General features: G+C 47.7%; 24 non-coding genes across 24 annotated transcripts; 18 read left to right on the top strand and 6 right to left on the bottom strand.

Moving 5' to 3' along the window:
- The first annotated feature begins 1,247 nt into the window (after positions 1-1,247).
- Positions 1,248-1,319, top strand: TRNAW-CCA (transfer RNA tryptophan (anticodon CCA)). Its single transcript has one exon. It is a non-coding gene; the product is annotated as a tRNA-Trp (tRNA).
- Positions 1,320-1,668: 349 nt separating this feature from the next.
- Positions 1,669-1,742, top strand: TRNAN-GUU (transfer RNA asparagine (anticodon GUU)). Its single transcript has one exon. It is a non-coding gene; the product is annotated as a tRNA-Asn (tRNA).
- A 248-nt stretch (positions 1,743-1,990) lies between these two features.
- TRNAW-CCA (transfer RNA tryptophan (anticodon CCA)) lies at positions 1,991-2,062 on the top strand. The gene has a single exon. It is a non-coding gene; the product is annotated as a tRNA-Trp (tRNA).
- Positions 2,063-3,687: 1,625 nt separating this feature from the next.
- On the top strand, positions 3,688-3,759 carry TRNAW-CCA (transfer RNA tryptophan (anticodon CCA)). Its single transcript has one exon. It is a non-coding gene; the product is annotated as a tRNA-Trp (tRNA).
- A 349-nt stretch (positions 3,760-4,108) lies between these two features.
- TRNAN-GUU (transfer RNA asparagine (anticodon GUU)) lies at positions 4,109-4,182 on the top strand. The gene has a single exon. It is a non-coding gene; the product is annotated as a tRNA-Asn (tRNA).
- A 248-nt stretch (positions 4,183-4,430) lies between these two features.
- TRNAW-CCA (transfer RNA tryptophan (anticodon CCA)) lies at positions 4,431-4,502 on the top strand. The gene has a single exon. It is a non-coding gene; the product is annotated as a tRNA-Trp (tRNA).
- Positions 4,503-6,144: 1,642 nt separating this feature from the next.
- TRNAW-CCA (transfer RNA tryptophan (anticodon CCA)) lies at positions 6,145-6,216 on the top strand. Its single transcript has one exon. It is a non-coding gene; the product is annotated as a tRNA-Trp (tRNA).
- Positions 6,217-6,287: 71 nt separating this feature from the next.
- TRNAG-GCC (transfer RNA glycine (anticodon GCC)) lies at positions 6,288-6,358 on the bottom strand. The gene has a single exon. It is a non-coding gene; the product is annotated as a tRNA-Gly (tRNA).
- A 1,627-nt stretch (positions 6,359-7,985) lies between these two features.
- On the bottom strand, positions 7,986-8,056 carry TRNAG-GCC (transfer RNA glycine (anticodon GCC)). The gene has a single exon. It is a non-coding gene; the product is annotated as a tRNA-Gly (tRNA).
- Positions 8,057-8,263: 207 nt separating this feature from the next.
- TRNAN-AUU (transfer RNA asparagine (anticodon AUU)) lies at positions 8,264-8,337 on the top strand. Its single transcript has one exon. It is a non-coding gene; the product is annotated as a tRNA-Asn (tRNA).
- Positions 8,338-8,584: 247 nt separating this feature from the next.
- Positions 8,585-8,656, top strand: TRNAW-CCA (transfer RNA tryptophan (anticodon CCA)). The gene has a single exon. It is a non-coding gene; the product is annotated as a tRNA-Trp (tRNA).
- A 1,625-nt stretch (positions 8,657-10,281) lies between these two features.
- TRNAW-CCA (transfer RNA tryptophan (anticodon CCA)) lies at positions 10,282-10,353 on the top strand. Its single transcript has one exon. It is a non-coding gene; the product is annotated as a tRNA-Trp (tRNA).
- A 349-nt stretch (positions 10,354-10,702) lies between these two features.
- Positions 10,703-10,776, top strand: TRNAN-GUU (transfer RNA asparagine (anticodon GUU)). Its single transcript has one exon. It is a non-coding gene; the product is annotated as a tRNA-Asn (tRNA).
- A 248-nt stretch (positions 10,777-11,024) lies between these two features.
- Positions 11,025-11,096, top strand: TRNAW-CCA (transfer RNA tryptophan (anticodon CCA)). Its single transcript has one exon. It is a non-coding gene; the product is annotated as a tRNA-Trp (tRNA).
- Positions 11,097-12,738: 1,642 nt separating this feature from the next.
- TRNAW-CCA (transfer RNA tryptophan (anticodon CCA)) lies at positions 12,739-12,810 on the top strand. The gene has a single exon. It is a non-coding gene; the product is annotated as a tRNA-Trp (tRNA).
- A 71-nt stretch (positions 12,811-12,881) lies between these two features.
- Positions 12,882-12,952, bottom strand: TRNAG-GCC (transfer RNA glycine (anticodon GCC)). The gene has a single exon. It is a non-coding gene; the product is annotated as a tRNA-Gly (tRNA).
- Positions 12,953-14,579: 1,627 nt separating this feature from the next.
- On the bottom strand, positions 14,580-14,650 carry TRNAG-GCC (transfer RNA glycine (anticodon GCC)). Its single transcript has one exon. It is a non-coding gene; the product is annotated as a tRNA-Gly (tRNA).
- Positions 14,651-14,857: 207 nt separating this feature from the next.
- On the top strand, positions 14,858-14,931 carry TRNAN-AUU (transfer RNA asparagine (anticodon AUU)). The gene has a single exon. It is a non-coding gene; the product is annotated as a tRNA-Asn (tRNA).
- A 247-nt stretch (positions 14,932-15,178) lies between these two features.
- Positions 15,179-15,250, top strand: TRNAW-CCA (transfer RNA tryptophan (anticodon CCA)). The gene has a single exon. It is a non-coding gene; the product is annotated as a tRNA-Trp (tRNA).
- Positions 15,251-17,003: 1,753 nt separating this feature from the next.
- TRNAG-GCC (transfer RNA glycine (anticodon GCC)) lies at positions 17,004-17,074 on the bottom strand. The gene has a single exon. It is a non-coding gene; the product is annotated as a tRNA-Gly (tRNA).
- A 207-nt stretch (positions 17,075-17,281) lies between these two features.
- On the top strand, positions 17,282-17,355 carry TRNAN-AUU (transfer RNA asparagine (anticodon AUU)). The gene has a single exon. It is a non-coding gene; the product is annotated as a tRNA-Asn (tRNA).
- A 247-nt stretch (positions 17,356-17,602) lies between these two features.
- TRNAW-CCA (transfer RNA tryptophan (anticodon CCA)) lies at positions 17,603-17,674 on the top strand. Its single transcript has one exon. It is a non-coding gene; the product is annotated as a tRNA-Trp (tRNA).
- A 1,753-nt stretch (positions 17,675-19,427) lies between these two features.
- Positions 19,428-19,498, bottom strand: TRNAG-GCC (transfer RNA glycine (anticodon GCC)). Its single transcript has one exon. It is a non-coding gene; the product is annotated as a tRNA-Gly (tRNA).
- Positions 19,499-19,705: 207 nt separating this feature from the next.
- Positions 19,706-19,779, top strand: TRNAN-GUU (transfer RNA asparagine (anticodon GUU)). The gene has a single exon. It is a non-coding gene; the product is annotated as a tRNA-Asn (tRNA).
- Positions 19,780-20,023: the final 244 nt, after the last annotated feature.

Raw genomic sequence — 20,023 nt, 5'->3', positions numbered from 1 at the left:
GACAAAAGTGGTTCACAGAATGCACCCGCCAGATCACCAGCACTATTGTGTTTCAGATTATCTCACTGAACTCTCCTCCTGGAAAATCCTTCCCACTGGCTTTCCCAGATTCTGTGTCCTCCCCTAAATGCTGGGGTGAAACGGGCAGAGTTCTGCGCCCTGCGTCCCTTTACGCGTCCCTAACGCGCTCCCAACGCGGCCTACAGCCCTGGTCGGGCACAGCCCTGGTCGGGCTTAGATCACTGGAGCCTTTTGTGACCAAGAACTCCGGAAGCCTAGGGTCAGGCCTGTTGCACAGGCATATTGTGCCTTGCCAATCCGGGATTGTTGTGTTTCAGGGCCTAGCCATCAATACTCCTGGGATTTCTTTCCCTGAGAACCCTCTTGTCCCTGTCCTCCCACAAGCCCCAGCTTTTATGTAAAATAAAGTGTGCACCATGGGCCTTCCCTATTTGCTCTCTCCCCAATCTCTTTCTCCAAAGCTGAGCTCTGAAGGTAAATGTATCTATCTGAGTGAGGGGCTAGGGAGGGCCTTTCCCAGCAGTCTTACAAGTCAAGAGTTCAGAGAAAGCACCTGCTATGGGAGGGAGACTTTGCTCACAGAGAAGTCAAGTCTAACATAACACATCTGATGGGCAAGGCACACGCCTTACTGGCTGGTAGCACACCTACAGAGGAGCAGGGAGCTATGCTAAGCAGGCAACAGAAAAGTCATGTATGTGTCTCATACACTGGGACCGGTAGTAATACTGGCTCTAAGACCATTAGACAGTAGTCTATTCATCATTACGTCCAACAATAACAAGACACTAAGCAAATGAGAAATGCTGTATGGCATAAAGACGCATTATATAACACAAGCTCCAGGCAGGCACACAATTATCAAGATATATATTGAGTCTCAGGAACTGTGCTACAGTTATTATCCTCTGTGGTGCAAATGGTTAGCGCGTTCGGTTGTTAACAGAAAGGTTGGTGGTTCAAGCCCACCCAGGGAAGTATCCTTTTTGCCTGCATGAAACACTTTAATGAAACACAGATACGTACCTCTGCTCTCTCCTGCTTAAGACCCTTTATCTGAACATTTCAATCCTCTGCGTTCTCTCTGCACCTGCAGTCAATTTCATAATTAGGATAGAAAACAAAAGGCCTAGCCCTGTAATACAACTGTAGGCACATGAGGAGGGGAAAATAAGTCAAAAGCCCATCAGCATTTGTTGATCTGGCTTGAAGGCTGTAAGTGTAAGGACCTTGTGGCGCAACGGTAGCGCGTCTGACTCCAGATCAGAAGGTTGCGTGGTCAAATCACGTCGGGGTCACTGCTTACCATTTTATTCCCCACTGAGTTCATATATTTCCTTTCGAAAACAAAATCAAAGGAACACAGCCTTGCATTGGCCAGGAATCGAACCCAGGCCTCCCGCGTGGCAGGCGAGAATTCTACCACTGAACCACCAATGCTTCACATGGGGAGTTCACAGGCATAGCTCTGTCCAAGACAGTGATCAGGTGCACACACTTAAATTGTACACATATGAACAAAGTGTGCGCAGCAGACATGACAACGCCAAAGTTTCACATGATGATGGCTTATATAAGACAAGCTCCAGGCAGGCACATACATATCAAGATATATATTGAGTCTAAGGAAAGATGCTGTAGTCACTCGTCTCTGTGGCGCAATCGGTTAGCGCGTTTGGCTGTTAACCGAAAGGTTGGTGGTTCAAGCCCACCCAGGGACGTATTATTTTGCCTGCATGAAACACTTGAATGGAAAACAGATACATACCTTTGCTCTCTCCTGCTGGACACCCTTTCCCTGAATATTTCAATTCTCTGCGTTCTCTCGGCACCTGCAGTCAATTTCATAATTAGGATAGAAAACAAAAGGTCAAGCTCTGTAATACAACTGTAGGCATATGAGGAGGGGAAAATAAGTCAAAAGGCCCACAGCATTTGTTGATCTGGCTCCGAAAGCTGTAAGTGTAAGGACCTCATGGCGCAACGGTAGCGCGTCTGACTCCAGATCAGAAGGTTGCGTGTTCAAATCACGTCGGGGTCACTGCTTACCGTTTTATTCCCCACTGAGGTCATATATTTCCTTTCGAAAACAAAGTCAAAAGAAAGCAGTCTTGCATTGGCCGGGAAGCGAACCCGGGCCTCCCGCGTGGCAGGCGAGAATTCTACTACTGAACCACCAATGCTTCACATGGGTTGTTCACAGGCAGAGCTCTGCCCAAGACAGTGATCAGGTGCACACACTTAAATTGTACACATATGAACAAAGTGTGCGCAGCAGACATGATAACGCCAACGTTTCACATGAAGATGGCAAGAATCAGATGCAGGAGACTATAACTATGAATGTCTTTGCATTTGCTGAGGTCACTGGCTTGGGACTAGAGTTGTGTTTATCAGGGCATGATGGCAGGCTGCTCCCGACAAAAGTGGTTCACAGAATGCACCCGCCAGATCACCAGCACTATTGTGTTTCAGATTATCTCACTGAACTCTCCTCCTGGAAAATCCTTCCCACTGGCTTTCCCAGATTCTGTGTCCTCCCCTAAATGCTGGGGTGAAACGGGCAGAGTTCTGCGCCCTGCGTCCCTTTACGCGTCCCTAACGCGCTCCCAACGCGGCCTACAGCCCTGGTCGGGCACAGCCCTGGTCGGGCTTAGATCACTGGAGCCTTTTGTGACCAAGAACTCCGGAAGCCTAGGGTCAGGCCTGTTGCACAGGCATATTGTGCCTTGCCAATCCGGGATTGTTGTGTTTCAGGGCCTAGCCATCAATACTCCTGGGATTTCTTTCCCTGAGAACCCTCTTGTCCCTGTCCTCCCACAAGCCCCAGCTTTTATGTAAAATAAAGTGTGCACCATGGGCCTTCCCTATTTGCTCTCTCCCCAATCTCTTTCTCCAAAGCTGAGCTCTGAAGGTAAATGTATCTATCTGAGTGAGGGGCTAGGGAGGGCCTTTCCCAGCAGTCTTACAAGTCAAGAGTTCAGAGAAAGCACCTGCTATGGGAGGGAGACTTTGCTCACAGAGAAGTCAAGTCTAACATAACACATCTGATGGGCAAGGCACACGCCTTACTGGCTGGTAGCACACCTACAGAGGAGCAGGGAGCTATGCTAAGCAGGCAACAGAAAAGTCATGTATGTGTCTCATACACTGGGACCGGTAGTAATACTGGCTCTAAGACCATTAGACAGTAGTCTATTCATCATTACGTCCAACAATAACAAGACACTAAGCAAATGAGAAATGCTGTATGGCATAAAGACGCATTATATAACACAAGCTCCAGGCAGGCACACAATTATCAAGATATATATTGAGTCTCAGGAACTGTGCTACAGTTATTATCCTCTGTGGTGCAAATGGTTAGCGCGTTCGGTTGTTAACAGAAAGGTTGGTGGTTCAAGCCCACCCAGGGAAGTATCCTTTTTGCCTGCATGAAACACTTTAATGAAACACAGATACGTACCTCTGCTCTCTCCTGCTTAAGACCCTTTATCTGAACATTTCAATCCTCTGCGTTCTCTCTGCACCTGCAGTCAATTTCATAATTAGGATAGAAAACAAAAGGCCTAGCCCTGTAATACAACTGTAGGCACATGAGGAGGGGAAAATAAGTCAAAAGCCCATCAGCATTTGTTGATCTGGCTTGAAGGCTGTAAGTGTAAGGACCTTGTGGCGCAACGGTAGCGCGTCTGACTCCAGATCAGAAGGTTGCGTGGTCAAATCACGTCGGGGTCACTGCTTACCATTTTATTCCCCACTGAGTTCATATATTTCCTTTCGAAAACAAAATCAAAGGAACACAGCCTTGCATTGGCCAGGAATCGAACCCAGGCCTCCCGCGTGGCAGGCGAGAATTCTACCACTGAACCACCAATGCTTCACATGGGGAGTTCACAGGCATAGCTCTGTCCAAGACAGTGATCAGGTGCACACACTTAAATTGTACACATATGAACAAAGTGTGCGCAGCAGACATGACAACGCCAAAGTTTCACATGATGATGGCTTATATAAGACAAGCTCCAGGCAGGCACATACATATCAAGATATATATTGAGTCTAAGGAAAGATGCTGTAGTCACTCGTCTCTGTGGCGCAATCGGTTAGCGCGTTTGGCTGTTAACCGAAAGGTTGGTGGTTCAAGCCCACCCAGGGACGTATTATTTTGCCTGCATGAAACACTTGAATGGAAAACAGATACATACCTTTGCTCTCTCCTGCTGGACACCCTTTCCCTGAATATTTCAATTCTCTGCGTTCTCTCGGCACCTGCAGTCAATTTCATAATTAGGATAGAAAACAAAAGGTCAAGCTCTGTAATACAACTGTAGGCATATGAGGAGGGGAAAATAAGTCAAAAGGCCCACAGCATTTGTTGATCTGGCTCCGAAAGCTGTAAGTGTAAGGACCTCATGGCGCAACGGTAGCGCGTCTGACTCCAGATCAGAAGGTTGCGTGTTCAAATCACGTCGGGGTCACTGCTTACCGTTTTATTCCCCACTGAGGTCATATATTTCCTTTCGAAAACAAAGTCAAAAGAAAGCAGTCTTGCATTGGCCGGGAAGCGAACCCGGGCCTCCCGCGTGGCAGGCGAGAATTCTACTACTGAACCACCAATGCTTCACATGGGTTGTTCACAGGCAGAGCTCTGCCCAAGACAGTGATCAGGTGCACACACTTAAATTGTACACATATGAACAAAGTGTGCGCAGCAGACATGATAACGCCAACGTTTCACATGAAGATGGCAAGAATCAGATGCAGGAGACTATAACTATGAATGTCTTTGCATTTGCTGAGGTCACTGGCTTGGGACTAGAGTTGTGTTTATCAGGGCATGATGGCAGGCTGCTCCCGACAAAAGTGGTTCACAGAATGCACCCGCCAGATCACCAGCACTATTGTGTTTCAGATTATCTCACTGAACTCTCCTCCTGGAAAATCCTTCCCACTGGCTTTCCCAGATTCTGTGTCCTCCCCTAAATGCTGGGGTGAAACGGGCAGAGTTCTGCGCCCTGCGTCCCTTTACGCGTCCCTAACGCGCTCCCAACGCGGCCTACATCCCTGGTCGGGCACAGCCCTGGTCGGGCACAGCCCTGGTCGGGCTTAGATCACTGGAGCCTTTTGTGACCAAGAACTCCGGAAGCCTAGGGTCAGGCCTGTTGCACAGGCATATTGTGCCTTGCCAATCCGGGATTGTTGTGTTTCAGGGCCTAGCCATCAATACTCCTGGGATTTCTTTCCCTGAGAACCCTCTTGTCCCTGTCCTCCCACAAGCCCCAGCTTTTATGTAAAATAAAGTGTGCACCATGGGCCTTCCCCTATTTGCTCTCTCCCCAATCTCTTTCTCCAAAGCTGAGCTCTGAAGGTAAATGTATCTATCTGAGTGAGGGGCTAGGGAGGGCCTTTCCCAGCAGTCTTACAAGTCAAGAGTTCAGAGAAAGCACCTGCTATGGGAGGGAGACTTTGCTCACAGAGAAGTCAAGTCTAACATAACACATCTGATGGGCAAGGCACACGCCTTACTGGCTGGTAGCACACCTACAGAGGAGCAGGGAGCTATGCTAAGCAGGCAACAGAAAAGTCATGTATGTGTCTCATACACTGGGACCGGTAGTAATACTGGCTCTAAGACCATTAGACAGTAGTCTATTCATCATTACGTCCAACAATAACAAGACACTAAGCAAATGAGAAATGCTGTATGGCATAAAGACGCATTATATAACACAAGCTCCAGGCAGGCACACAATTATCAAGATATATATTGAGTCTCAGGAACTGCGCTACAGTTATTATCCTCTGTGGTGCAAATGGTTAGCGCGTTCGGTTGTTAACAGAAAGGTTGGTGGTTCAAGCCCACCCAGGGAAGTATCCTTTTTGCCTGCATGAAACACTTTAATGAAACACAGATACGTACCTCTGCTCTCTCCTGCTTAAGACCCTTTATCTGAACATTTCAATCCTCTGCGTTCTCTCTGCACCTGCAGTCAATTTCATAATTAGGATAGAAAACAAAAGGCCTAGCCCTGTAATACAACTGTAGGCACATGAGGAGGGGAAAATAAGTCAAAAGGCCATCAGCATTTGTTGATCTGGCTTGAAGGCTGTAAGTGTAAGGACCTTGTGGCGCAACGGTAGCGCGTCTGACTCCAGATCAGAAGGTTGCGTGGTCAAATCACGTCGGGGTCACTGCTTACCATTTTATTCCCCACTGAGTTCATATATTTCCTTTCGAAAACAAAGTCAAAGGAACGCAGCCTTGCATTGGCCGGGAATCGAACCCGGGCCTCCCGCGTGGCAGGCGAGTATTCTACCACTGAACCACCAATGCTTCACATGGGTTGTTCACAGGCAGAGCTCTGCCCAAGACAGTGATCAGGTGCACACACTTAAATTGTACACATATGAACAAAGTGTGCGCAGCAGACATGATAACGCCAACGTTTCACATGAAGATGGCAAGAATCAGATGCAGGAGACTATAACTATGAATGTCTTTGCATTTGCTGAGGTCACTGGCTTGGGACTAGAGTTGTGTTTATCAGGGCATGATGGCAGGCTGCTCCCGACAAAAGTGGTTCACAGAATGCACCCGCCAGATCACCAGCACTATTGTGTTTCAGATTATCTCACTGAACTCTCCTCCTGGAAAATCCTTCCCACTGGCTTTCCCAGATTCTGTGTCCTCCCCTAAATGCTGGGGTGAAACGGGCAGAGTTCTGCGCCCTGCGTCCCTTTACGCGTCCCTACCGCGCTCCCAACGCGGCCTACAGCCCTGGTCGGGCACAGCCCTGGTCGGGCTTAGATCACTAGAGCCTTTTGTGACCAAGAACTCCGGAAGCCTAGGGTCAGGCCTGTTGCACAGGCATATTGTGCCTTGCCAATCCGGGATTGTTGTGTTTCAGGGCCTAGCCATCAATACTCCTGGGATTTCTTTCCCTGAGAACCCTCTTGTCCCTGTCCTCCCACAAGCCCCAGCTTTTATGTAAAATAAAGTGTGCACCATGGGCCTTCCCCTATTTGCTCTCTCCCCAATCTCTTTCTCCAAAGCTGAGCTCTGAAGGTAAATGTATCTATCTGAGTGAGGGGCTAGGGAGGGCCTTTCCCAGCAGTCTTACAAGTCAAGAGTTCAGAGAAAGCACCTGCTATGGGAGGGAGACTTTGCTCACAGAGAAGTCAAGTCTAACATAACACATCTGATGGGCAAGGCACACGCCTTACTGGCTGGTAGCACACCTACAGAGGAGCAGGGAGCTATGCTAAGCAGGCAACAGAAAAGTCATGTATGTGTCTCATACACTGGGACCGGTAGTAATACTGGCTCTAAGACCATTAGACAGTAGTCTATTCATCATTACGTCCAACAATAACAAGACACTAAGCAAATGAGAAATGCTGTATGGCATAAAGACGCATTATATAACACAAGCTCCAGGCAGGCACACAATTATCAAGATATATATTGAGTCTCAGGAACTGTGCTACAGTTATTATCCTCTGTGGTGCAAATGGTTAGCGCGTTCGGTTGTTAACAGAAAGGTTGGTGGTTCAAGCCCACCCAGGGAAGTATCCTTTTTGCCTGCATGAAACACTTTAATGAAACACAGATACGTACCTCTGCTCTCTCCTGCTTAAGACCCTTTATCTGAACATTTCAATCCTCTGCGTTCTCTCTGCACCTGCAGTCAATTTCATAATTAGGATAGAAAACAAAAGGCCTAGCCCTGTAATACAACTGTAGGCACATGAGGAGGGGAAAATAAGTCAAAAGGCCATCAGCATTTGTTGATCTGGCTTGAAGGCTGTAAGTGTAAGGACCTTGTGGCGCAACGGTAGCACGTCTGACTCCAGATCAGAAGGTTGCGTGGTCAAATCACGTCGGGGTCACTGCTTACCATTTTATTCCCCACTGTGTTCATATATTTCCTTTCGAAAACAAAGTCAAAGGAACGCAGCCTTGCATTGGCCGGGAATCGAACCCGGGCCTCCCGCGTGGCAGGCGAGAATTCTACCACTGAACCACCAATGCTTCACATGGGGAGTTCACAGGCATAGCTCTGTCCAAGACAGTGATCAGGTGCACACACTTAAATTGTACACATATGAACAAAGTGTGCGCAGCAGACATGACAACGCCAAAGTTTCACATGATGATGGCTTATATAAGACAAGCTCCAGGCAGGCACATACATATCAAGATATATATTGAGTCTAAGGAAAGATGCTGTAGTCACTCGTCTCTGTGGCGCAATCGGTTTGCGCGTTCGGCTATTAACCGAAAGGTTGGTGGTTCAAGCCCACCCAGGGACGTATTATTTTGCCTGCATGAAACACTTGAATGGAAAACAGATACATACCTTTGCTCTCTCCTGCTGGACACCCTTTCCTGAATATTTCAATTCTCTGCATTCTCTCGGCACCTGCAGTCAATTTCATAATTAGGATAGAAAACAAAAGGTCAAGCTCTGTAATACAACTGTAGGCATATGAGGAGGGGAAAATAAGTCAAAAGGCCCACAGCATTTGTTGATCTGGCTCCGAAAGCTGTAAGTGTAAGGACCTCGTGGCGCAACGGTAGCGCGTCTGACTCCAGATCAGAAGGTTGCGTGTTCAAATCACGTCGGGGTCACTGCTTACCGTTTTATTCCCCACTGAGGTCATATATTTCCTTTCGAAAACAAAGTCAAAAGAAAGCAGTCTTGAATTGGCCGGGAAGCGAACCCGGGCCTCCCGCGTGGCAGGCAAGAATTCTACCACTGAACCACCAATGCTTCACATGGGTTGTTCACAGGCAGAGCTCTGCCCAAGACAGTGATCAGGTGCACACACTTAAATTGTACACATATGAACAAAGTGTGCGCAGCAGACATGATAACGCCAACGTTTCACATGAAGATGGCAAGAATCAGATGCAGGAGACTATAACTATGAATGTCTTTGCATTTGCTGAGGTCACTGGCTTGGGACTAGAGTTGTGTTTATCAGGGCATGATGGCAGGCTGCTCCCGACAAAAGTGGTTCACAGAATGCACCCGCCAGATCACCAGCACTATTGTGTTTCAGATTATCTCACTGAACTCTCCTCCTGGAAAATCCTTCCCACTGGCTTTCCCAGATTCTGTGTCCTCCCCTAAATGCTGGGGTGAAACGGGCAGAGTTCTGCGCCCTGCGTCCCTTTACGCGTCCCTAACGCGCTCCCAACGCGGCCTACAGCCCTGGTCGGGCACAGCCCTGGTCGGGCTTAGATCACTGGAGCCTTTTGTGACCAAGAACTCCGGAAGCCTAGGGTCAGGCCTGTTGCACAGGCATATTGTGCCTTGCCAATCCGGGATTGTTGTGTTTCAGGGCCTAGCCATCAATACTCCTGGGATTTCTTTCCCTGAGAACCCTCTTGTCCCTGTCCTCCCACAAGCCCCAGCTTTTATGTAAAATAAAGTGTGCACCATGGGCCTTCCCTATTTGCTCTCTCCCCAATCTCTTTCTCCAAAGCTGAGCTCTGAAGGTAAATGTATCTATCTGAGTGAGGGGCTAGGGAGGGCCTTTCCCAGCAGTCTTACAAGTCAAGAGTTCAGAGAAAGCACCTGCTATGGGAGGGAGACTTTGCTCACAGAGAAGTCAAGTCTAACATAACACATCTGATGGGCAAGGCACACGCCTTACTGGCTGGTAGCACACCTACAGAGGAGCAGGGAGCTATGCTAAGCAGGCAACAGAAAAGTCATGTATGTGTCTCATACACTGGGACCGGTAGTAATACTGGCTCTAAGACCATTAGACAGTAGTCTATTCATCATTACGTCCAACAATAACAAGACACTAAGCAAATGAGAAATGCTGTATGGCATAAAGACGCATTATATAACACAAGCTCCAGGCAGGCACACAATTATCAAGATATATATTGAGTCTCAGGAACTGTGCTACAGTTATTATCCTCTGTGGTGCAAATGGTTAGCGCGTTCGGTTGTTAACAGAAAGGTTGGTGGTTCAAGCCCACCCAGGGAAGTATCCTTTTTGCCTGCATGAAACACTTTAATGAAACACAGATACGTACCTCTGCTCTCTCCTGCTTAAGACCCTTTATCTGAACATTTCAATCCTCTGCGTTCTCTCTGCACCTGCAGTCAATTTCATAATTAGGATAGAAAACAAAAGGCCTAGCCCTGTAATACAACTGTAGGCACATGAGGAGGGGAAAATAAGTCAAAAGCCCATCAGCATTTGTTGATCTGGCTTGAAGGCTGTAAGTGTAAGGACCTTGTGGCGCAACGGTAGCGCGTCTGACTCCAGATCAGAAGGTTGCGTGGTCAAATCACGTCGGGGTCACTGCTTACCATTTTATTCCCCACTGAGTTCATATATTTCCTTTCGAAAACAAAATCAAAGGAACACAGCCTTGCATTGGCCAGGAATCGAACCCAGGCCTCCCGCGTGGCAGGCGAGAATTCTACCACTGAACCACCAATGCTTCACATGGGGAGTTCACAGGCATAGCTCTGTCCAAGACAGTGATCAGGTGCACACACTTAAATTGTACACATATGAACAAAGTGTGCGCAGCAGACATGACAACGCCAAAGTTTCACATGATGATGGCTTATATAAGACAAGCTCCAGGCAGGCACATACATATCAAGATATATATTGAGTCTAAGGAAAGATGCTGTAGTCACTCGTCTCTGTGGCGCAATCGGTTAGCGCGTTTGGCTGTTAACCGAAAGGTTGGTGGTTCAAGCCCACCCAGGGACGTATTATTTTGCCTGCATGAAACACTTGAATGGAAAACAGATACATACCTTTGCTCTCTCCTGCTGGACACCCTTTCCCTGAATATTTCAATTCTCTGCGTTCTCTCGGCACCTGCAGTCAATTTCATAATTAGGATAGAAAACAAAAGGTCAAGCTCTGTAATACAACTGTAGGCATATGAGGAGGGGAAAATAAGTCAAAAGGCCCACAGCATTTGTTGATCTGGCTCCGAAAGCTGTAAGTGTAAGGACCTCATGGCGCAACGGTAGCGCGTCTGACTCCAGATCAGAAGGTTGCGTGTTCAAATCACGTCGGGGTCACTGCTTACCGTTTTATTCCCCACTGAGGTCATATATTTCCTTTCGAAAACAAAGTCAAAAGAAAGCAGTCTTGCATTGGCCGGGAAGCGAACCCGGGCCTCCCGCGTGGCAGGCGAGAATTCTACTACTGAACCACCAATGCTTCACATGGGTTGTTCACAGGCAGAGCTCTGCCCAAGACAGTGATCAGGTGCACACACTTAAATTGTACACATATGAACAAAGTGTGCGCAGCAGACATGATAACGCCAACGTTTCACATGAAGATGGCAAGAATCAGATGCAGGAGACTATAACTATGAATGTCTTTGCATTTGCTGAGGTCACTGGCTTGGGACTAGAGTTGTGTTTATCAGGGCATGATGGCAGGCTGCTCCCGACAAAAGTGGTTCACAGAATGCACCCGCCAGATCACCAGCACTATTGTGTTTCAGATTATCTCACTGAACTCTCCTCCTGGAAAATCCTTCCCACTGGCTTTCCCAGATTCTGTGTCCTCCCCTAAATGCTGGGGTGAAACGGGCAGAGTTCTGCGCCCTGCGTCCCTTTACGCGTCCCTAACGCGCTCCCAACGCGGCCTACATCCCTGGTCGGGCACAGCCCTGGTCGGGCACAGCCCTGGTCGGGCTTAGATCACTGGAGCCTTTTGTGACCAAGAACTCCGGAAGCCTAGGGTCAGGCCTGTTGCACAGGCATATTGTGCCTTGCCAATCCGGGATTGTTGTGTTTCAGGGCCTAGCCATCAATACTCCTGGGATTTCTTTCCCTGAGAACCCTCTTGTCCCTGTCCTCCCACAAGCCCCAGCTTTTATGTAAAATAAAGTGTGCACCATGGGCCTTCCCCTATTTGCTCTCTCCCCAATCTCTTTCTCCAAAGCTGAGCTCTGAAGGTAAATGTATCTATCTGAGTGAGGGGCTAGGGAGGGCCTTTCCCAGCAGTCTTACAAGTCAAGAGTTCAGAGAAAGCACCTGCTATGGGAGGGAGACTTTGCTCACAGAGAAGTCAAGTCTAACATAACACATCTGATGGGCAAGGCACACGCCTTACTGGCTGGTAGCACACCTACAGAGGAGCAGGGAGCTATGCTAAGCAGGCAACAGAAAAGTCATGTATGTGTCTCATACACTGGGACCGGTAGTAATACTGGCTCTAAGACCATTAGACAGTAGTCTATTCATCATTACGTCCAACAATAACAAGACACTAAGCAAATGAGAAATGCTGTATGGCATAAAGACGCATTATATAACACAAGCTCCAGGCAGGCACACAATTATCAAGATATATATTGAGTCTCAGGAACTGCGCTACAGTTATTATCCTCTGTGGTGCAAATGGTTAGCGCGTTCGGTTGTTAACAGAAAGGTTGGTGGTTCAAGCCCACCCAGGGAAGTATCCTTTTTGCCTGCATGAAACACTTTAATGAAACACAGATACGTACCTCTGCTCTCTCCTGCTTAAGACCCTTTATCTGAACATTTCAATCCTCTGCGTTCTCTCTGCACCTGCAGTCAATTTCATAATTAGGATAGAAAACAAAAGGCCTAGCCCTGTAATACAACTGTAGGCACATGAGGAGGGGAAAATAAGTCAAAAGGCCATCAGCATTTGTTGATCTGGCTTGAAGGCTGTAAGTGTAAGGACCTTGTGGCGCAACGGTAGCGCGTCTGACTCCAGATCAGAAGGTTGCGTGGTCAAATCACGTCGGGGTCACTGCTTACCATTTTATTCCCCACTGAGTTCATATATTTCCTTTCGAAAACAAAGTCAAAGGAACGCAGCCTTGCATTGGCCGGGAATCGAACCCGGGCCTCCCGCGTGGCAGGCGAGTATTCTACCACTGAACCACCAATGCTTCACATGGGTTGTTCACAGGCAGAGCTCTGCCCAAGACAGTGATCAGGTGCACACACTTAAATTGTACACATATGAACAAAGTGTGCGCAGCAGACATGATAACGCCAACGTTTCACATGAAGATGGCAAGAATCAGATGCAGGAGACTATAACTATGAATGTCTTTGCATTTGCTGAGGTCACTGGCTTGGGACTAGAGTTGTGTTTATCAGGGCATGATGGCAGGCTGCTCCCGACAAAAGTGGTTCACAGAATGCACCCGCCAGATCACCAGCACTATTGTGTTTCAGATTATCTCACTGAACTCTCCTCCTGGAAAATCCTTCCCACTGGCTTTCCCAGATTCTGTGTCCTCCCCTAAATGCTGGGGTGAAACGGGCAGAGTTCTGCGCCCTGCGTCCCTTTACGCGTCCCTACCGCGCTCCCAACGCGGCCTACAGCCCTGGTCGGGCACAGCCCTGGTCGGGCTTAGATCACTAGAGCCTTTTGTGACCAAGAACTCCGGAAGCCTAGGGTCAGGCCTGTTGCACAGGCATATTGTGCCTTGCCAATCCGGGATTGTTGTGTTTCAGGGCCTAGCCATCAATACTCCTGGGATTTCTTTCCCTGAGAACCCTCTTGTCCCTGTCCTCCCACAAGCCCCAGCTTTTATGTAAAATAAAGTGTGCACCATGGGCCTTCCCCTATTTGCTCTCTCCCCAATCTCTTTCTCCAAAGCTGAGCTCTGAAGGTAAATGTATCTATCTGAGTGAGGGGCTAGGGAGGGCCTTTCCCAGCAGTCTTACAAGTCAAGAGTTCAGAGAAAGCACCTGCTATGGGAGGGAGACTTTGCTCACAGAGAAGTCAAGTCTAACATAACACATCTGATGGGCAAGGCACACGCCTTACTGGCTGGTAGCACACCTACAGAGGAGCAGGGAGCTATGCTAAGCAGGCAACAGAAAAGTCATGTATGTGTCTCATACACTGGGACCGGTAGTAATACTGGCTCTAAGACCATTAGACAGTAGTCTATTCATCATTACGTCCAACAATAACAAGACACTAAGCAAATGAGAAATGCTGTATGGCATAAAGACGCATTATATAACACAAGCTCCAGGCAGGCACACAATTATCAAGATATATATTGAGTCTCAGGAACTGTGCTACAGTTATTATCCTCTGTGGTGCAAATGGTTAGCGCGTTCGGTTGTTAACAGAAAGGTTGGTGGTTCAAGCCCACCCAGGGAAGTATCCTTTTTGCCTGCATGAAACACTTTAATGAAACACAGATACGTACCTCTGCTCTCTCCTGCTTAAGACCCTTTATCTGAACATTTCAATCCTCTGCGTTCTCTCTGCACCTGCAGTCAATTTCATAATTAGGATAGAAAACAAAAGGCCTAGCCCTGTAATACAACTGTAGGCACATGAGGAGGGGAAAATAAGTCAAAAGGCCATCAGCATTTGTTGATCTGGCTTGAAGGCTGTAAGTGTAAGGACCTTGTGGCGCAACGGTAGCACGTCTGACTCCAGATCAGAAGGTTGCGTGGTCAAATCACGTCGGGGTCACTGCTTACCATTTTATTCCCCACTGAGTTCATATATTTCCTTTCGAAAACAAAGTCAAAGGAACGCAGCCTTGCATTGGCCGGGAATCGAACCCGGGCCTCCCGCGTGGCAGGCGAGAATTCTACCACTGAACCACCAATGCTTCACATGGGGAGTTCACAGGCATAGCTCTGTCCAAGACAGTGATCAGGTGCACACACTTAAATTGTACACATATGAACAAAGTGTGCGCAGCAGACATGACAACGCCAAAGTTTCACATGATGATGGCTTATATAAGACAAGCTCCAGGCAGGCACATACATATCAAGATATATATTGAGTCTAAGGAAAGATGCTGTAGTCACTCGTCTCTGTGGCGCAATTGGTTTGCGCGTTCGGCTATTAACCGAAAGGTTGGTGGTTCAAGCCCACCCAGGGACGTATTATTTTGCCTGCATGAAACACTTGAATGGAAAACAGATACATACCTTTGCTCTCTCCTGCTGGACACCCTTTCCTGAATATTTCAATTCTCTGCATTCTCTCGGCACCTGCAGTCAATTTCATAATTAGGATAGAAAACAAAAGGTCAAGCTCTGTAATACAACTGTAGGCATATGAGGAGGGGAAAATAAGTCAAAAGGCCCACAGCATTTGTTGATCTGGCTCCGAAAGCTGTAAGTGTAAGGACCTCGTGGCGCAACGGTAGCGCGTCTGACTCCAGATCAGAAGGTTGCGTGTTCAAATCACGTCGGGGTCACTGCTTACCGTTTTATTCCCCACTGAGGTCATATATTTCCTTTCGAAAACAAAGTCAAAAGAAAGCAGTCTTGAATTGGCCGGGAAGCGAACCCGGGCCTCCCGCGTGGCAGGCAAGAATTCTACCACTGAACCACCAATGCTTCACATGGGTTGTTCACAGGCAGAGCTCTGCCCAAGACAGTGATCAGGTGCACACACTTAAATTGTACACATATGAACAAAGTGTGCGCAGCAGACATGATAACGCCAACGTTTCACATGAAGATGGCAAGAATCAGATGCAGGAGACTATAACTATGAATGTCTTTGCATTTGCTGAGGTCACTGGCTTGGGACTAGAGTTGTGTTTATCAGGGCATGATGGCAGGCTGCTCCCGACAAAAGTGGTTCACAGAATGCACCCGCCAGATCACCAGCACTATTGTGTTTCAGATTATCTCACTGAACTCTCCTCCTGGAAAATCCTTCCCACTGGCTTTCCCAGATTCTGTGTCCTCCCCTAAATGCTGGGGTGAAACGGGCAGAGTTCTGCGCCCTGCGTCCCTTTACGCGTCCCTAACGCACTCCCAACGCGGCCTACAGCCCTGGTCGGGCTTAGATCACTGGAGCCTTTTGTGACCAAGAACTCCGGAAGCCTAGGGTCAGGCCTGTTGCACAGGCATATTGTGCCTTGCCAATCCGGGATTGTTGTGTTTCAGGGCCTAGCCATCAATACTCCTGGGATTTCTTTCCCTGAGAACCCTCTTGTCCCTGTCCTCCCACAAGCCCCAGCTTTTATGTAAAATAAAGTGTGCACCATGGGCCTTCCCCTATTTGCTCTCTCCCCAATCTCTTTCTCCAAAGCTGAGCTCTGAAGGTAAATGTATCTATCTGAGTGAGGGGCTAGGGAGGGCCTTTCCCAGCAGTCTTACAAGTCAAGAGTTCAGAGAAAGCACCTGCTATGGGAGGGAGACTTTGCTCACAGAGAAGTCAAGTCTAACATAACACATCTGATGGGCAAGGCACACGCCTTACTGGCTGGTAGCACACCTACAGAGGAGCAGGGAGCTATGCTAAGCAGGCAACAGAAAAGTCATGTATGTGTCTCATACACTGGGACCGGTAGTAATACTGGCTCTAAGACCATTAGACAGTAGTCTACTCATCATTACGTCCAACAATAACAAGACACTAAGCAAATGAGAAATGCTGAATGGCATAAAGACGCATTATATAACACAAGCTCCAGGCAGGCACACAATTATCAAGATATATATTGAGTCTCAGGAACTGTGCTACAGTTATTAACCTCTGTGGTGCAAATGGTTAGCGCGTTCGGTTGTTAACAGAAAGGTTGGTGGTTCAAGCCCACCCAGGGAAGTATCCTTTTTGCCTGCATGAAACACTTTAATGAAACACAGATACGTACCTCTGCTCTCTCCTGCTTAAGACCCTTTATCTGAACATTTCAATCCTCTGCGTTCTCTCTGCACCTGCAGTCAATTTCATAATTAGGATATAAAACAAAAGGCCTAGCCCTGTAATACAACTGTAGGCACATGAGGAGGGGAAAATAAGTCAAAAGGCCATCAGCATTTGTTGATCTGGCTTGAAGGCTGTAAGTGTAAGGACCTTGTGGCGCAACGGTAGCGCGTCTGACTCCAGATCAGAAGGTTGCGTGGTCAAATCATGTCGGGGTCACTGCTTACCATTTTATACCCCACTGAGTTCATATATTTCCTTTCGAAAACAAAGTCAAAGGAACGCAGCCTTGCATTGGCCGGGAATCGAACCCGGGCCTCCCGCGTGGCAGGCGAGAATTCTACCACTGAACCACCAATGCTTCACATGGGGAGTTCACAGGCATAGCTCTGTCCAAGACAGTGATCAGGTGCACACACTTAAATTGTACACATATGAACAAAGTGTGCGCAGCAGACATGACAACGCCAAAGTTTCACATGATGATGGCTTATATAAGACAAGCTCCAGGCAGGCACATACATATCAAGATATATATTGAGTCTAAGGAAAGATGCTGTAGTCACTCGTCTCTGTGGCGCAATCGGTTTGCGCGTTCGGCTATTAACCGAAAGGTTGGTGGTTCAAGCCCACCCAGGGACGTATTATTTTGCCTGCATGAAACACTTGAATGGAAAACAGATACATACCTTTGCTCTCTCCTGCTGGACACCCTTTCCTGAATATTTCAATTCTCTGCATTCTCTCGGCACCTGCAGTCAATTTCATAATTAGGATAGAAAACAAAAGGTCAAGCTCTGTAATACAACTGTAGGCATATGAGGAGGGGAAAATAAGTCAAAAGGCCCACAGCATTTGTTGATCTGGCTCCGAAAGCTGTAAGTGTAAGGACCTCGTGGCGCAACGGTAGCGCGTCTGACTCCAGATCAGAAGGTTGCGTGTTCAAATCACGTCGGGGTCACTGCTTACCATTTTATTCCCCACTGAGGTCATATATTTCCTTTCGAAAACAAAGTCAAAAGAAAGCAGTCTTGCATTGGCCGGGAATCGAACCCGGGCCTCCCGCGTGGCTGGCGAGAATTCTACCACTGAACCACCAATGCTTCACATGGGTTGTTCACAGGCAGAGCTCTGCCCAAGACAGTGATCAGGTGCACACACTTAAATTGTACACATATGAACAAAGTGTGCGCAGCAGACATGATAACGCCAACGTTTCACATGAAGATGGCAAGAATCAGATGCAGGAGACTATAACTATGAATGTCTTTGCATTTGCTGAGGTCACTGGCTTTGGACTAGAGTTGTGTTTATCAGGGCATGATGGCAGGCTGCTCCCGACAAAAGTGGTTCACAGAATGCACCCGCCAGATCACCAGCACTATTGTGTTTCAGATTATCTCACTGAACTCTCCTCCTGGAAAATCCTTCCCACTGGCTTTCCCAGATTCTGTGTCCTCCCCTAAATGCTGGGGTGAAACGGGCAGAGTTCTGCGCCCTGCGTCCCTTTACGCGTCCCTAACGCGCTCCCAACGCGGCCTACAGCCCTGGTCGGGCTTAGATCACTGGAGCCTTTTGTGACCAAGAACTCCGGAAGCCTAGGGTCAGGCCTGTTGCACAGGCATATTGTGCCTTGCCAATCCGGGATTGTTGTGTTTCAGGGCCTAGCCATCAATACTCCTGGGATTTCTTTCCCTGAGAACCCTCTTGTCCCTGTCCTCCCACAAGCCCCAGCTTTTATGTAAAATAAAGTGTGCACCATGGGCCTTCCCCTATTTGCTCTCTCCCCAATCTCTTTCTCCAAAGCTGAGCTCTGAAGGTAAATGTATCTAACTGAGTGAGGGGCTAGGGAGGGCCTTTCCCAGCAGTCTTACAAGTCAAGAGTTCAGAGAAAGCACCTGCTATGGGAGGGAGACTTTGCTCACAGAGAAGTCAAGTCTAACATAACACATCTGATGGGCAAGGCACACGCCTTACTGGCTGGTAGCACACCTACAGAGGAGCAGGAAGCTATGCTAAGTAGGCAACAGAAAAGTCATGTATGTGTCTCATACACTGGGACCGGTAGTAATACTGGCTCTAAGACCATTAGACAGTAGTCTATTCATCATTACGTCCAACAATAACAAGACACTAAGCAAATGAGAAATGCTGTATGGCATAAAGACGCATTATATAACACAAGCTCCAGGCAGGCACACAATTATCAAGATATATATTGAGTCTCAGGAACTGTGCTACAGTAATTATCCTCTGTGGTGCAAATGGTTAGCGCGTTCGGTTGTTAACAGAAAGGTTGGTGGTTCAAACCCACCCAGGGAAGTATCCTTTTTGCCTGCATGAAACACTTTAATGAAACACAGATACGTACCTCTGCTCTCTCCTGCTTAAGACCCTTTATCTGAACATTTCAATCCTCTGCGTTCTCTCTGCACCTGCAGTCAATTTCATAATTAGGATAGAAAACAAAAGGCCTAGCCCTGTAATACAACTGTAGGCACATGAGGAGGGGAAAATAAGTCAAAAGGCCATCAGCATTTGTTGATCTGGCTTGAAGGCTGTAAGTGTAAGGACCTTGTGGCGCAACGGTAGCGCGTCTGACTCCAATTCAGAAGGTTGCGTGGTCAAATCACGTCGGGGTCACTGCTTACCATTTTATTCCCCACTGAGTTCATATATTTCCTTTCGAAAACAAAGTCAAAGGAACACAGCCTTGCATTGGCCGGGAATCGAACCCGGGCCTCCCGCGTGGCAGGCGAGAATTCTACCACTGAACCACCAATGCTTCACATGGGGAGTTCACAGGCATAGCTCTGTCCAAGACAGTGATCAGGTGCACACACTTAAATTGTACACATATGAACAAAGTGTGCACAGCAGACATGACAACGCCAAAGTTTCACATGATGATGGCTTATATAAGACAAGCTCCAGGCAGGCACATACATATCAAGATATATATTGAGTCTAAGGAAAGATGCTGTAGTCACTCGTCTCTGTGGCGCAATCGGTTAGTGCGTTCGGCTGTTAACCGAAAGGTTGGTTGTTCAAGCCCACCCAGGGACGTATTATTTTGCCTGCATGAAACACTTGAATGGAAAACAGATACATACCTTTGCTCTCTCCTGCTGGACACCCTTTCCCTGAATATTTCAATTCTCTGCGTTCTCTCGGCACCTGCAGTCAATTTCATAATTAGGATAGAAAACAAAAGGTCAAGCTCTGTAATACAACTGTAGGCATATGAGGAGGGGAAAATAAGTCAAAAGGCCCACAGCATTTGTTGATCTGGCTCCGAAAGCTGTAAGTG

The sequence above is a fragment of the Lissotriton helveticus genome, chromosome 1_2 (genome assembly GCF_964261635.1).
Source record: "Lissotriton helveticus chromosome 1_2, aLisHel1.1, whole genome shotgun sequence".
NCBI classification, from domain to species: domain Eukaryota; kingdom Metazoa; phylum Chordata; class Amphibia; order Caudata; family Salamandridae; genus Lissotriton; species Lissotriton helveticus.
Note: the sequence above shows the minus strand (reverse complement) of the source record. Positions and strands in the feature narration are given on the sequence as shown.